This window comes from Cheilinus undulatus, linkage group 5 (genome assembly GCF_018320785.1).
Source record: "Cheilinus undulatus linkage group 5, ASM1832078v1, whole genome shotgun sequence".
Taxonomy (NCBI): Eukaryota; Metazoa; Chordata; class Actinopteri; order Labriformes; family Labridae; genus Cheilinus; species Cheilinus undulatus.
Window position 1 is genome coordinate 10,082,510 of NC_054869.1, and position 16,152 is coordinate 10,098,661.

Here is a 16,152-nt window from a genome sequence, read left to right on the forward strand (position 1 = left end):
GCTCTTTAAACATCCACAAACATGACATGATAGTGATGCAAAAACCAGTCAGAGATGATGACTTGAGTTTCAGGCTTGGACATGAGTGACACTTCAGTCACACACAAATGTGACTGGAGACTTGACTTTGACCCGCCCCTCAAAGACTTGACACTAAACGTGGACACTATATTTAGGACTTGTGCACAATCTGCATTTTGTAACTCTGGCAAGATAATTTTAAGAGCTAGAGTTGATCTGTGTTCTCAACACAGTAGCAGCAGACAATGCTCCACTCCGGTGTTAATAAGCTTTGCTCTAGACTTTTGACTCTCTTCAGTTGGCTGGATGATGCCAGACACTGGAAGGTCTGCAGGACTAATTTGTGATATTGATTGCCTCCAAGCCAGGTAAATCTGTTACAATGTGGTGAACACACTTTTTTGGCAAAGTTTAATTGGGGCTTTTTTACTTTGACTTTTAACCACGATCCAAACCAAGCTGTGCTGATTCACTTCTCAATTACCAGTTTGGCTGTGCCTGGCACAAACTTTTCCTGCAATCAGTAAACACAGGGACTATGCAGCTCTGCTGGAGGACCTTCAGACAAGCAGAAAAGTAGAGAGAGGCAGCTAGTATGAGCGGTTTAACCCTGACAGGAACATATTTTCAGAAGATGTTCAGAATAATGATCAGCATAAATGACCCCTCTCACCATTTGGGGTCAGAATCTTTTGATCAGGCTTTAATTCTGATTACGTATGTCAATGTAAACGTACTTAGTATGTCTTTGGTGCTTTCATCCATGCCATACAAGCCACATTAGCCTTTTCACACATGAACACAGTTCCTGAAATGTATCTAAAAAATGGGGGAAGCTTTAGTTGCTGAATTTCCAACCAAGACTTCATCCAGATTTTTTCCAGCCAGCCCCATGCTCTAATTGATTGGTTTGATTTGGTTTGTTTGAAGCACATTGCAAAGCTACTTCATACTCTATTACATGCATTTTTCCCCTCTCCCTAAGGCTGACCACACACTACAGGATTTTAAGCCCAATTTTAGCCAAGATTTGACTCCCCCCCGACGATTGTGGGGGCGTGTACGGACTGGAGCCTCGTCGCAGACGATTATTTGTCTGAGTAGTCTGCATGAGTGTGGTGTCAAAACGATTAATTTACTGCTCCAAATTGCATCATAGCCTCCCAGACCCTGCAATGTGAATATCAAACATGTTGGATATTTGTGATTCTAGGTCGTAGTGCAGCTGACGGAATACCCACAACAACCAATGAGAGCGAGCACACAGGATAACGTCACAAGACGGATCATACGTACTTTCACCACTCACAACCATGAACACAACTGTACCTTAATTCCAGCCAGGATTTCGTCCTGAATCTTTCCCATGTTTTATGATTTTTGCTGCACCTGTAATGCATGCCAGGACAGCCTGTTGAGGAGAGACAGCAGGACGATATCGACAGACATCCATGTTTTTTTTTTCCTGAAGTCACATGATCATGCGAGGTCGTAGGCAGGTCGGCAGGTGTGTGGTCTCCAGTGATTGGACAATCTGGCTGAGTCATCTAGTGTGTGCGTTCAGAGGATCAAAGATGAAAAGTCTTTGGAAATTGTCCTGAAGTCTGTGGTCTCCCACAGTTTTAAAATCATTTCAGATTAACAAATCGTCTAGTGTGTGGACGGCCTAACGGTTTAAAAGCATTTTTTTTTTAAATTCTGGAAACTATAATGAGTGAAAAATGGTTGTACATTACTTCCAAAGATGATGAGTCTTATGATCAGTGCTCTGACTGAACACAGAACAGCTACTGCTCAGATACACGCCCACAGATCAATCAACAGAGAGCATGTCAGCCTCTAAAATGACGTGGGAGCTCAATAAGAAACATGCGCCATGATCAAACGTTCCATAAAAGCGTAATTTCTGTGTGGAAACTATTCAAACTAAACACTTTGAGACAGTCTCACTGTATTATCTGGTATGTTTGTAGTCTTTTGAACTAATAGTAATGTTTGTCTCTATTCAGCATCACTGTTGCGTGTCTGTGATCTCTGCAAAGACACGGCTGTGCTGTGTTGTCACACTGTATGAATAGGGGGTGTTTTCTGCACTTTGAAGTGTCTTGTGATTTCAACCTGATAAAAGTAACTCAACTGGACTCACAACTCATCCACTTATGCAACCTGAAGCAAATGTTGCTTCATGTTAAAGGTCACATGCCACAAAAGATGGAAGCACACAATAGATACAACACATTTCCCTCTCATCTGGCCAAATATGCCAGCTTGGTATGTGAAACAAAGGTTCAAGATATGACTATCCAGGTAAAAACCACTGATGTCAGTTTGAACTCAACTGAGCATGCATTTTCTAGCAAGGTGATCCACATCATTGCATCATGCTGTTGTCATGGATGTGTTTAGGATTGTATTGCTGAAATAAGCAAGACCTTCCCTGAAAGAGATGTTGTCTGGATGGGAGCACATGTTGCTCTAAAACCTCTATATTCTTTTCAGCATTGATAGTGCCTCTCTACATGTGTAAGCTGCCCATGCCATAGGCACTAATGCCACCCTATACCATCAGAGATGCAGGCTTTAGAACTGTGCACTGATAACAAGCTGGATGGTCCATCTCCTCTTTAGTCTGCAGGACACGCCTCTGTGGATTAATCTGATCACAGAACAGTCTTCCATTTTAGCTCAGTCCATTTTATCCCAAGACTGCTGTTTCTGGATCACATTCACATATGGCTTCTGCTTTTCATGATACAGCTTTAACTTGTATTTGTGGATGACATGTGGACTGTGTAGACAGACAGTGATTTCTGGAAGTGTTCCCGAGCCCGTGCAGTGATTTCCAGTACAGAATCATGACTATTTTTAATGCAGTGTTGCCTGAGGACCTGAAGATCCTGAGCATCCAGTATTGACTTTCAGCCTTGTCCCTTGCCACCCACAGAGATTTCTCCAGGTTTTCTGAATCTTTTGAGTATATATTATAGATGGTTCTTAAATTGTTCCACAATTTTTAGACAAAGTTTCTGCAGATTGGTGAACCTTTGCCCATCCTAACTTCAAAAAGACTCTGCTTCTCTAAAATGCTCCTTTCATACCCAGCCATGTTACTGACCTGTTGCCTAACCTAATTCTTTGCAAAATGCTCCTCCAGCTGTTTTTCATAAGTAACACTTACTTTTCCAGTCTTTTGTGCACTGTCCTTACTTTTTTGAGGTATGTTGCTGCCATCAAATTCAAAATGAGCAAACATTTTTCAAGAAATGGTAAAATATCTCAACTACAGCATCTGATTTATTACTTATGATCCTTGTTTTTATTTACATTTTACACAGTGCCCCAACTTTTTTGGAATTTGGGCTGTATATTGTCTGTGGGTTAAGGTTAGGGTTGGGTTAAGGTTAGGGTAATTGTTAGTGACATAGCTAATGGAGCAGTGTAGTTAGCGTAGCTAAAACTAAGCTAAAAAAGCAGCTATGCAAGATACATATCTACGTAGTTAAGTTAGCTTTCGCTACAAATGCTAATGCTCATGCTGCTAGAGCTAACTTAGCTAAAGATAACAGAGCTTCACAGCTACACAGCTAATGTAGCTAAAAGCTAAGCTCCCAGGGTAGCTATGCAAGCTACATAGATGCATTATATGTGTAGCTATGTTAACTTTTGCTTTGTAGCTAACATAGTTAATGTAGCTAAAGCTAAGCTCACAGCGTAGCTATGAAAGCTACGTGGATACGCACTATACGTAGCTATGTTGGCTTTTACCATGTTTGCTAAAGCTCACATTGCTAAAGCCGAGTAAATTATAAGGGCTTATGTTGTAATCTTAACTACATAGCTAGAGTAGCTATATTAGCTTTAGCTAAGGCTAATGAAGCTAAAGCAAACCACGGTTCACTTAACTGCTTCTAAAATGGGTCTGTACATAATATAATCCAGGATTACACCTCTGACCTTTTTTTCTCTTTTTAGAATTTATTTAATAAATGTTTATTATTCTGTAATGTTTGCAGTGTAGTTAGTTCATAAATGTACAGCCAGCCTCGGTTTTTGAATAAAGTTTTAAAAATGGTTTTTTTTTTTAAAGTCTAAAACTGGAATTACGTTGTAACTACAAATTACTGCACTTTCTTCCTGGGATCGGCTATTAAGGTGTCTCAGATGAAAAGGTCTATGAGAGTGGTTGTCAGGGATGTACAGTCTGCAGCCAGACCCTTATCATCATGAGGAGTTCTTGGCTAGATACAAGGTGGCAAACGGCTCTGTAAGAGTTAATAACTTAAAGTTATTAAGTTGTTGGATGTAACAACATCATACACCAGCTCACAAGTGGAGGTATTTTTGACTCACTGTTCTTCAGTTTCCCCCTGTAAATCTTGTTGCCATAAGTCTCCTATAATTGCTGTTGACAGAACAACAACAGAGCAATTATGTCTAGCTGACTCTTGTTCCTGTGTTGTGTGAATATGAAAATTTACAAGTGTGACTGTAAGCATGTGAGTTTTATGGCTCACCCTCCCAGCCCCGCCCTGGACTTCTCTGCCTTGTTTTGAGTCAGATGGTTCGTCTGTGAGCGGGAAGCCCTGATGCCACAGAGACGTGTTTACTTTTCACTCAGCATATTAGACATGGCTTCACTCTACCCTGATGCTGGTATCAGCTGGACGTTTGTGTGTCTGCCTTTGTCTGCGCCTGAGCGTGCACATGCACAGAAATCTGTACGTGTGTATTTCTGCGCTGCTTCCCCATGCCATCCCTCTGCCAGCACTCACACCACACAGTACTGCGCTTTGATGAATTTATCAGATGGGAATTTTCATGCCAACCCTGTGAGTCGCTTCTCCTCCACCTCCTCATCCATCTCCCTCACATACTGTCAACATCGTGTTCGTATTTATATTGGTGTCTGGCGCTGATACAGATCCAAGACTGCCGCTGAGATTTATCGCTTTCACTATAGTATGCAGTCAAAACTCATAAACAAAAATAAAGACAACAATCAGCAGGGTGTGTGAGAGCAGAGATAGGCTTTGAGATGAAGCCATTCACTCTCTCTGTATGTAAACAAAATGCATTTTAGGAACAACAGAATATTGAGAATGAATTCCTAGACTGCCACTATCAGAGAACAGTAACATGATCCATTAGAATAAGTTCTTAATATCAAAGAAAATCCTGAGTACCATCCTCAAAGATTTAAATGAAAATACACCTAGGAAATTACTTTGATATTAATGTTATGGTTAGCTGTTAGCTTATGCAACGCCATGCTAAGCATGGTCGTGCCCAGACTTGAGTGACCCAACTGGAACACTGACCAATACAATGTATGTTTCAAAAGCACTATTGAACCCTAACTGTCTCCCCTCAGTCACATCTACTTTACCTAAACCTAAGGCTTGGTACACTGATGCTGCTTTTGTGCTAGCATTGCTCATTTTCAATGCAAAATTAATGCCCTTCTTACGGAGCCCCAGACATGACATGGTCAAAAAAATATCAAATCGTGCTATAACATGCGCAAGAAATACTAATACATGGTTACAAAATACTAATTCGTGGCAACGAAATAAGTATAACGCATTCACGTAATACTAATTTGTGGCCATGAAGTAGGAATAATGTGCGCACAAAATACTAATTAATAATATTAATATCATTCCTGGACAGCTGGGTAAGCAAATCGAGCACACCTTCCTATCATCGTACCTCCACCAGAAAAGCAACCTGGCTCTCAATATTCTGTTCAAATGCCTCTCGGTAATAATGGTTCCTTGCAATGCCAGGCTTTTCAGAATGACTTTGGAGCTCATTCCCAGCCTAAAAAAAAATTCAATCATACTATCCTTGTCCATCCTGTAGCTTTAGCCCCTCTACTGCCTTTCCCTTAGACCTTAGAGAAGGTGCACTCGATTTGCTTACCCAGCTGTCCAGGAATGATATCAATATCAATAATTAGTATTTCGTGCACACATTATATCTACTTCGTGGCCACAATTTAGTATTCTGTGGCCACAAATTGGTATTTCATGGGCACATTATAGCTACATTGTGGCCACAATTTAAATTTTTTTTGACCATGTCATGTCTGGGGCTCCGTACCTTCTTGTTTTAGTGCACAGCGTCCTTAGCATCAACTTTTTTTGTTGTTGCACTCAAAATGCTCACCATCAGTCCGTGTCACTTCTCCCACACCAGCCAGTATAAAACTAAAAGGGGAAGAACTTCTGATATCAGATTTGTCAGCAACAGAGGCGATGGGGAAACTATTTTGACCGTTCTTTAACCAGGCTTTTGGCTTTTAGAAGGTTCCAGGGCTACTGAGAGCTCTGGCCTCCACAACACAATGGTGGGTCAAGAAAAAAAAGGGCTGGGATGTTTTCTGTGGTGCAGATGTTATAAGAAAGGGCTGACCAGGAGTCCTCATAACTTTAGCTTCAACCTCCAAAATCCAATCAGCTCATCCTTGAATGAAAGTAAACATGCTGTGCAAAACTTGAAGAAAATCCGTGATAGCATTTTTAAGATACTGCATCCACAAGCAAGGGATGAGTCCCATCATCTTGACCTTTTGCCTTTGACCTCCAAAATGTAGAGACAAATACACCTTGCATATAGTAGATGTTAATGAACAGATTCCTCAATTCAAAATAAAATTAAGTTGTGGAGGCTGGCACACTGAGCAGTACACCTGGTCTCCCTCAACCTGGAAATGCCAGGTGGGTCATTTTAGGGATAGGATGACCTACGAAATGTAGGTGTACTAACACCTTATGACATTCAGATTTCAATGAATAGATCCCTCTTTAAAAAGTAAGCCAGCAGGTAAGTAAACGCTGGAACTCTGGGCAGCAGGCCTGGTCCCTTCTCACTCTGGAAATGCCTCGTGGGGCCTGGTGCGATTGAACTTGCAGCCCCCAAAGAAGTTACATCCTGTTACAAATATGGCAATATAAAGATTAAGAAGTGATCTGGTTTTGGAAACTGTTGGAAATATTTGGGTTTATGCAAGAACTCAACTTAAATATATAGAACACAAAAGAAGTCTTTTTTAAGTGCAGTATTCGACATAATGTAGCTTCAAGCTAACATAGCAAGACAGAAATTGGATTTAAGACCCCTTAACATCTCCCTGCTTCCACAGTGATGTAACTTGAACATCACTGCACCAGTGTTAGTTTTGTTGACTAATTATTTTCATTTATAGTTTTCGTTAATAGCCTTTTTTCCCCTGATGAAAACTAGACAGTAACTAATAAAACAAGTGTACATAGACAAAAACTAAAATGAAATTAATTGATATTTTAGTCAACAAATTAAAACGAGACAAAAATGTTTGACTGAGACTTTATCCAATCAGACCTAATTTCGTCATGTAGAAAGTAGGGGCAAGTTAGACATATATCCAATCACAGCTACTTTGGCTGTGTGAGGGGGTGGGATGAGATATGAGGGAGATCCAATCACAACTGCTTTTGCTGCCTGGTGGCGGGGTAAGTTAGGGAGAGATCCAATCAGTCGACTAAATTTACTGTAAATCTCGTCCACTAAAATGTCGGGCAGTTTCGTCAACTAAAACTAGACTAAAACTAAAACAATTTAGATGACTAAATTATGACTAAAACTAAAAGATATTTTTTTTGGCTGAAGACTGAAGTCAAAATTAACACTGCACTGCACCTTTGAGTGTGCCATTTAAGAAAACTTGCAGACAGTTCAGTCTCATTTTTACTATTTGCTTGTTTCTTTTTTTGGTGGTTAAGCTGATCTCTGACCTCTGACCTGCCAGAAGTTCCTTTATCGTAACTAGAGGCAAAGTACACTTACCTTAAAGTATTAAAAATGTACTTACGCAGAGAAAGTAACTAAACTGGAACTCCTGGAAAGTCCTGCCTCATTAACTGAAGATTACTGGACTTTACTGAGTCATTTTGCACATGCAGTCCTGCATTTCTGCACGATAAATACCGCAGAATAAGCATTTGGGACAACACAGTTAAAAGGCATTATTCAGACTAATGTTGGGAAAGTTTAAGGGAATTGAAATTGTACTTTTATGGACATAAATGTTTTTATTGCATACTTAAAAGACTATTGTTAATCAGGGTTTCCAGTTGCTCTATCATCTGAAGTGGTTGCACTGAAGGAAGTGGGACTGCCTGACTGTGGTGTTGCGATTAAAAACAAGTGATCAAGAGGATAAATTAATAATGTGAGATGCAGGTTATTGCTACAGCTGGAGCAGGGTTGAAGGTGGAGGTTGGTTACAGAGGTTAAGTCCGTCGACTATAAGATGTGGTCAGAGGATGAGACGGGTCTAGGGGCAAGCAGAGGGTGTTTTTTTCAGTAATGACAGGGCGCTGGGCAGCTGGATCCTGTTTTCCAGTGTGATGGAGGAGCATAGCAGGGCATGGACATCTCCGTCTGTGGGCCCTGTGTTCATTAGTGGAGCAGCACTGCAGCACTGGGGGTGATTCACAAGCATATCAAGTTAAAAAGAAAAGCCTGGCCACAGAGGGATTTTCCTGCTGGGACAGAGTGTGTGTATTTGTCTGTGTGTGTGTGTGTGTGTGTGGAAGGGGGTTAGAAAAGCGAAGTGGGACGGGATCAAGGAGATGGAATTAGTAGACTTCAATCGGAAAACTTCCCTTCATCCGAGGAGACGCTTAAAAGTCATCCTGAGTCAGATTTTCACAAAGATCCTCCATGCGCCGGCTGTGCCATAAAACATGCCGGGACATTTTAAAGTTCTGCCTTAAATTCACTGATGTGTTTGGTTTTTTTTTTTATCTGGCCTGCTTATCTTGTGAGACCTGGGTCCTATGCTTATGTATGTTTGTCAGTGTTTTTCCCTTGACGCTGCACCGCGCCGCCGCTGGTCCAGGCAGCGTGCCAGTCGATCAGGTTTCACTCTGCTTGTGTTTGCTTCCCTGACTGGCTTGGCAGAAACCAATAAACACCACGCTCCCACCCTTATACCTCCCTCTCCATCTCACTCTACGGAAAAAGGACCATTCTAGTTCTGCCAAGGCACACAAGAAAGTATGGATTGATTTGAATTATTTTCCCTCCTGTTCTTTTTCTTCTTTGTTGAAATTCCTCGCATACTTGAAAGAAGGCAGTGCATGACTTCTCATTTGAATCTCAAACACAAAGCAGAGAAAGACTGAGCTTTTCTGTAACTGGATCTATTTGATGCCACCGAGCCTGATCGGTCCATTTGTCTTGGTGAGACCACAGGGTGACTTTGGGGTGGTCGTTTGGTGTTTGAGCCCGGGCCACCTTCCGCTGAATGTTTGAATCTGGACATATCTGGATTGAATTGGTTCCCTGCTCCTCCTCTCACCCCCATCTCCTTTTGTTTCATGTGGTTTGTAACTGGAGTGAAGCACATGTGGCTCATATTGTTCTGCTCACAGTTTGACCCCCATCAAACTCATTATCAGAATCCAAATTTCTCTAATGGCCAAGAACAATAAATTGAGTGAAATGGTATTGATGACATGCCAACATGCTACCAAGTAACATTCTGACACATGGTGTGAGTTTGAGCAAAGGCAGAGTCCAGATTTACCAAGTGTTAGCCAGTATTTGCAAGTTTATATAGTGCATACTAAACTAAATATGTATGACTTGCAAGAAATCTCAACTGACATGGCTTTTTATTTATTTCAGATTTTAACCAGTGACACTTCAGTCACTTATTTTTAGATCAGAAGCTGGATGGCACATTGTTTGGCACTGTTGCCTCATAGTAAGAAGGTCCTGGGTTTAAATAATGGTCAAACAGGACCTTTCTGTGTGGAGTTTGCATGTTCTGTGTGTGCACTCTGGCTTAAATAAGTCTGAGTATGACTGTTTGTTTGTCTCTTTAGGTCAGCCCTGTGGTTGACTTGTAACCAGTCCAGGGTATAACCGATTCCCCCAGTGACAGTTGGGACTGGCTCCAGCCCCCAACAACCCCAAATGGGATAACCAGTGCAGTCAATGGGTAATGGACTTACAGTGCAGTCTGGAAGACTTGGAGGTAGGAGACAACTTGGAAGGGCTTATTCTGTCATAAACAGTGTTACACTGTTATACATTCAGACATTGGCAGGAGTGCATGTACAAAATGACTCCTGGCTAATGTGAAAGCATTTGCACTCTTTAGAAGTCCCAGTTTAGATTTTTTCCAAGTCAAAGATGCAACCTTAAATGATAGATTTTCTCAAGAAAAAGTTCTGTTATGCTTTTACTTAGTGATTTGTGCCGAATTAGCCTTGATGGATCTTTGCTGAGATAACTGTGAAAGAGGACCGTGCAGGGCACAGCCAGCCAAATGGAAAGGTCACCCACATGTATGCAGGCGGAAGGGGTTTAAGCTTCTTTCCAGCATGTCTCTTCTCCACTCTCTGATCTCTACATTTGACTCCATCAACTGTCACTTCCTCTGTAAACAAAGTCATGAAAAGCCCAGAAATACATCTTGCTAAAAGAGGGCCATGCAGGCTGCAATGAATATTATATTGTGCAGCAACTTTGGCTCAGTGGTTTAGAGTCATTCACCTCAAAGCTGGAAGGTTGTGGGTTCAGTCCCTGGCTCTACAGTCACATGTTGATGTGTCCATTGGCAAGAAACTTAATCTCAAATTGCACCCACAGTTGTGTCAGTGGCGTCAGTTCTGAATCCCTAAATCAAATGTCAGTCAACTGAAACATCTCTCAGTTTGTAAAATTAAGCTTCAAAATCATGAAAAATGTGGCAGTAAAATCTGCTTCAGGATGGTGTGGGCATGTCTGTTGACTGACCTGGAGCCACGCCCCCTTAGAAGAAATATTATCTTCTCAGGTTTTAAAAATATTAAAGTCTGAATGGAGGACAGCTATCACAGCATTATCCAGCCTCTTGACCTTCTGCTGACCTCAAAAGAAGAAATAAAGTTCGTTTTCTGGCTCAAATCTCTGTTGTGATGCTTTAAATGATCCATAGACCACTGTGGCTGATAGATTTGGCAAATTTACCTCACAATGAACAAAAAAACAACATTTAACTGACTATTAACTTTCAGTAAAGGCAGTGACATCAGCTAACGGACTGTAATGCCATAAACCGCTGTGATTTTATATTGTAGCATTAGAGGGGCGGGGTCATTCCCAACTGAGGGCTCATGACATCATAAGCCCACATATTGGCCCCGCCCACATGAAACCAAGCCAGGAAAGAGGTGATGAACTTTCTAACAGTCCAAATCCAGAATTCAGTCACATGTAGATCTTAGTGTTTTCACATGTTTACTGCAACCATATTCCAACATATCTAGTGTGTTAAGAAAAAAAATTTGGATTTCACTCTACAGGGTCTTTAATACAGGAAGCCCTTTGACGTAAACCCTTCTCAGTCTGTGAATGTGGAGCAAATGGGGTGAATGGCCCGCAGTGCAAAGGGCTTTTTGTAGTTACATGACTAGAAAAGCACTAAACAGGCTCAAGGCCATTTACCAAGTCCATTTAAGCATGGGTACACTACTACATGTTAAAAAGAATCACTTCTTTTTGTTTGTAAGAAAATTAAAAAAAACTTGGGAATTGAATCCTGATCAGGGCACATTGAATACCCAGTGAGGGCCCTTGGGCAAGGTCTCATACACCTGTCCCACGTGTACACAGTTCTGCTTAATGACATTGTAAGATTGAATGAAAACAGTGGGACAGGACCATAATATTTTCCATCACTGTGAGAGCAGGAAGATGCTGAGGGGAACGGTGTCCAGCTGCCGCCCCCTACAGTAGCTCTTCTACGGCGTGCCCAAAGCCCGGTTCAGGCCAAAGATTCATGACGAGATGAATTAAAGCATGCAACTGGCTGCTCTGCAACATTCTGGAAGCCTGTCAGTTCACACCGCTGTGACTGGAAGAGACAACTCTAACAGTCTTAATAAACAAGATTTTTATTTCTGATTTCACATGTATTAGCATGCAATGTACACAAAGCAGCTTTTTTTTTTTTTTTTTTTCAGATTTATTTTTGGCCTGGGACAGTGGACTGAGTTGGAAACAGGGAAGAGAGCTGGGAGAAACATGCAGGAAATAGTGCCACGGGCCGGATTCGAGCCCGGGTCGCCCGCGCCTTAACCACTCGACTACCAGCGCCCATAAAGCAGCTTTTTGATGAACTGCAGTGCAGGCAACTTCATCAGACAGCCTGGATTGAACTGCAATGGCTCAGCTCAGAAAGCTGCGACTGTGGCCAGTGAAGTTCTAAAACAGACTTCTTGCATCACAGATCTCTGGTCTGAATGGGGCTCAAGAAAACAAAGCATGCAATTAATGCAGTTAAACAATATACAATCATTTATTCCAGACTGTAATATGTTTAGCAGCATTACAGTCAAGCTGTTTTCAAACCAATACAGCATGTCAAATGTAAGATCCTGTTTGAAAAGAGTGCAGAAAAAGCTGAAGACCATGTCTGTTCATCTTATGCATTAATCAAATGCTACAGCTGACTGGTCATTGTTTTATTCTGCCATTCAATATTAATACCAAGAACCTTGCAGCCCCCTGCAGGTACCAATTATTATGCCATAAATGCAGACATATTTGATAATCACCCTTTCTTTCATTCTGTTTTAGGATCTCTTTTAGAGGGCTCAGGCTTTAATTTTATCTCTGTATGTGAAAGCCCTCATATTTAAGCTCCGAGTGGAGTTCTTTTCTATTTCCTGTAAAAGAGATTTTATCTCTCTCTCTCTCTAGCTTTCCTGACAATACACCACCATGCCTCCATTAGAGCTGTATATGCCAAATCAGTCTGTTTTGGGGGCCTGTGAAGTGAACACATTTGCTATGGCTGCCCATGAACTGCATGTGCAAGGACTCAAACCTGCCCTGCACACGCATGGATTCATGCATTCAGTCTAAATAAAATGGAACCGTACCAGTTGGACGAGTTGGCGTGTGTGAAGTCCAAGACAAAGAGCCTGTCATATAAAGACAGCACAGAGGAACATAGATCTTCCACAGGCTGGTAGAGTCGCTCTATTTGACAAGACGCAAACTATGTTTATCTTACTCCCATGCAGTTATGCCTGGCATTTACACATAAAGCAAGGTTCCACATCTGACAAAACACAACACAAAGCATAACTGTGGAGCTTAATTCACTAATGGTTCTGTGATGTGATTGTATATCTTTACGGGCATAAGAAAGTAGCTATCTGGAGTTTTTCTCTTGGATAAATAATCATCATTAATGACTTTTTGTTGGTTATTTAATGGCCTCGGTAGCTTGACCTCCTCTCAGCTCCACTGTGAAACACATTCAGCCCCTATCGGCCTTCTCTCCTCTCCCGAAAAAGCCTCATAAATCACTTTCCTGTAAACAGCGGTGACACGCAGCCTGATGTGTACTTCGATATATATTTTGGAGACCACAAGACCTGAAATGTGAGCCTGCATGTGTTTAGGAGACAAACTGTAGGGAGACGCCGTGCTGGTGTGTAGTTTAGGTGCAGGCTTGTTCCTCTGTGAATGTGTGAGTCTGTGTGTCACTCTCTCTCCTCCCACAGAGCCATAGGTACATATTGTGCACAGATGGCATGGGGCAAATTTGTTCTTATTGTTACAAATTATGTTGTCGCACTTAAGCGTGGTAATGCTACCAGTAACAATAACACAGATCCAGACCAGGCTGAGACTGCAGCAGCTGTGTGACGCCACTGCTGGCCTGGCTGGCTGGAGAGTGCGACTCAGTGGGAATAAACTATGGTGTAAACACTGTGGAGGGACGTATGGCATGGGCCTGCAGACATCAGATAGAACGGCATAATGATGATACTTATATGCAACCATAGCACAAACAGCCTCAAGCTATGATGCTTCCTAATAAATTCACACCTCATACTTTAACATGAGATGTGACACTCAAGTATCTACTGCTATACACCAACACATTACACATTATTATTTATAAGCTGAAGTTCAGCTAGCTGCATGCTTTAAAAGAATAAAGCTGCTGTCAGATATACACTTCATAATGTAAACATAATGTTTTACATTTTTCTAGCAAAGATGCTGAATGCCTTCAAATTAATGACCTTAATGGAATAGGTCAGTATTTTTTTTTACTGGGATCTTATGAGGTAGCTAAATGCCAAAGGTAAGTTTATTAGTCACAGGAAATGCTGGTTGGTGCGGCCCCTTTAAACAAGCAATATTAAAATTCCTCCACCAGAGGGCGCTCAATCAAATGTCTCTAGTTGCGGAGGTAAATTTCCCCATTCAAATCCTCCACTGAAACTTAACAAAATTGTTCCTTTTGTACTAGAACCAAGCAAGCTTGCAATCTGAATATAACTGACTATAACCAGTAATTTCCACATGCAGTACACTATCTGTGGTGCATTTCACGGCACCAGGGTATTGCTCCAAACAAAGATGAGTGAGCTTGCACATTGAAATCATATCTATAGCACTGCAAGTGCTTTAGACAGCGCAGCCCTGATCAGGTTGAGACAAGATCACAGATCACAGGAAAACTGCGAGTTCATGCAGGAATAGTACAACCCTGGCACGCCAGATGGATGTGTTTCACACATCCATCTGGAAAACCACTCATAGACAGTGATTGGGGAAGGGCAGAGCCTTGGAAAAAAAAAAAAAAAACTCGGAGGGTGATTGGATGAACGTTCTGTCTGTCACATCTTCATGGGCCAATCAGAGCAACAAAACATGTGACGTAGCCGTTACCAAGCTGCGCCCCTACTAAAGGATTAACTCCATACAGAGCTGCATAACCCGAACCTTGGCGACTGTAGACATGTCAGTACACGACTTTTGTGGTTTTTGAAAAGAACACAACTCACTGCTGTTCTTTGTTCTTCTTTTGACAAAGATATAGCATTAGCAGCATCCACGCTAATGTCTTCCGCCAGAATTGCACCTGGCTGTTTCTGCAGCTTGCTTATGTCATGACTCCGCCATGCCAGAAAGTACTGCCCCCGTTACTGATTGGTCCTGTCACCTTCTAACCATGCCCAAACTGTTAAGACAGGAGTTTTGCAAGATGGATTCACCAGTGAGAAACATGGAAACGGGTGTATCCATCTGCTTTGCATGCTTAGGTATAGTATGCCAGTAGTGGATTATGTTATCCTGTTGGGGTTGATTTGTCAATTATTTCAACATGATTCCATGCCTTTATTGCTTTTACCATGGGTGAGTGCATTATGTATGTGAAAGGCTCCTCGCCAATGGTGTCATTGTAGCTCAGTGATCCACTGACCTCCTGTTGACCTTTTGCACTACTGATTTACAGTTGAGAGTCCATGCATTGTGTTTTTTTTAAAGTTGAGACCACTGTGCTCTTAGGTACCTTTAGAGCAACAGCCTTTTCTGTTGCCTTCCCCAGATCTGTGCCTTGCCTAGCTTAGCAACGATGGACTCCAGTGAAGGTGTAATAATATTGTTGCCATATTTTAACTGCCTTTTCAGCCTTACTTTGAATCAAAGAGGAAACACACAAAGAGCGTTAACTCCCCTGACAAACAGCTACATCATCATCGTGTTTTTCTTTTTTTAAGGTAATCTTTGCAAATGTTTTATGCCAAAGGAAATGTTTTACACACATTTGTTAAGCATACATACAGTGTATTTTGGTGAGAAACACTACATGCAAACATCAACTCTGTTTGTTTACAAGAAAAGTCTACAGGGCAGCCTTCAGGTTGTAACAAATAAAGCACTATACGCACGGGATTAGTAACCTGGGGAACTCTCATCATTTCTGAATTACCGTCTGTCTGTTGTCAGAAGGTAAATTTATTGTCTCGAGGTAAAGTCTGTCATCTGCAGCCGCTTAGATGGAGAGGAAGAGAGAGAGATGAGCATTTTTCATCTTTTCAGTTAGAATATGGTGCAGAAAAAGTTGCACTGACAAAAACAAAAAAATGAAATAAATAAAATATGTTACCACCCCATTACCTAAGATACAAACTTAAAGATTAAACCTGTTGACCTCTGCTCTGAAACATGGTAGTTTTACTTTACAGATTATAGATATGGTTATAGATATGGAATATTGCTCCTATTGACTGTAATGAGGTAGAAATAAGATCTTTTCTTTTAATAAGATTAACATTCTTTATTGTA